A 1197-nucleotide genomic window follows, 5' to 3' on the forward strand; every position below is an offset into this window, starting at 1 on the left:
TGTTGCACTTTTCTCCCTGCCCATCCTCTCTCCCCCAATTCACTCTTCTTGAGAAGAAAAAGAAAAACTCTTTCATTGTTATGCAATCCCTCTTCGCAAGTCCACTTCACCATGCAGCCCTCACTCTGGATTTCTGTAAGAACAAGAATACTCATTCATATATCCCTTTTAAACAGTTCTCTCCCTCATCTATTTCAGTGCAATATACATCATTCGTCCCCTCCTTTTCTGTCTTCCCTCTAACCTGATGCCAGTGTTTTACACGAGTGGCAATATGCAGTATTTGTCCTTTTGTGAGTGATATATTTCACTCAGCATAAAGTCCTCCAGGGTCATCCATTTTGCATAATTCATGAGTTCCTTGCTTTTCGATGCTGCATGGTATTCCACTGGGTGAATATACCAGAGATTCTCTAGCCATTCATTTGTTGATGGGCACTTAGGTTGTTTCCAGCTCTTTGTAATTGCAAACAAAGCCACAATAAACATGGGTGTGCATATATCTGCTTGGGTGGCATTTATGTTTTCTTCAGGGTAAATTCCTAGTAGTGGAATTGCTGGGTCAAATGAGAATTTCTATTTGCAACTTTTTTGAGAAAGTGTCATTCCCCCTTCCATAATGGTTGCACAATTTTACACTTCCACCAACAGTGAATAAGGGTTCCATTTTCTCCACAACCTTACTAGCATTTGTTACTTGCTGTTCTGTTCAAGTTTTCTATTCTTACTGGGGTGAGATGATATCTCATAGTTATTTTGATTTGTATATCTCTTAGTGCTAAGTGTTTTGAACATTTCTTCATGTGTTTGTTTGCCATCTGAATGTCTTCTTTGGTGAAGTGTCTGTTCATATCCTGTTCCCATTTTTCAATTGCTTTATTTACTTTTATCTTGTTGGTGCTTGAGTATTTTATAAATTCTAGATATAAGTCCCTTGTCAGACATGTCATTATCAAATATTGTTTCCCAATTGGTGGCTTTCCTTTTTACTCTGTTGGAGAAGTTTTTGGATGTGAATAGGGATTTCATTCTTAGAAGGTCCTATTCATCTATTTTATCCTCTCCTGGTTGTTGATTATCCAGAATGCTTGGAAGACTGTTTATGCTGTGGATTAGGACTTCTACTAGAGTTCTCCAAGCTTTTCTTTATTGACATTTATAATCCTTGGTTTTAGTCCCAGGTCCACACTTTGAATT

This window comes from Elephantulus edwardii, unplaced genomic scaffold, assembly GCF_000299155.1.
Source record: "Elephantulus edwardii isolate Elephantulus edwardi_28Jun2011 unplaced genomic scaffold, EleEdw1.0 scaffold00651, whole genome shotgun sequence".
NCBI lineage: Eukaryota > Metazoa > Chordata > Mammalia > Macroscelidea > Macroscelididae > Elephantulus > Elephantulus edwardii.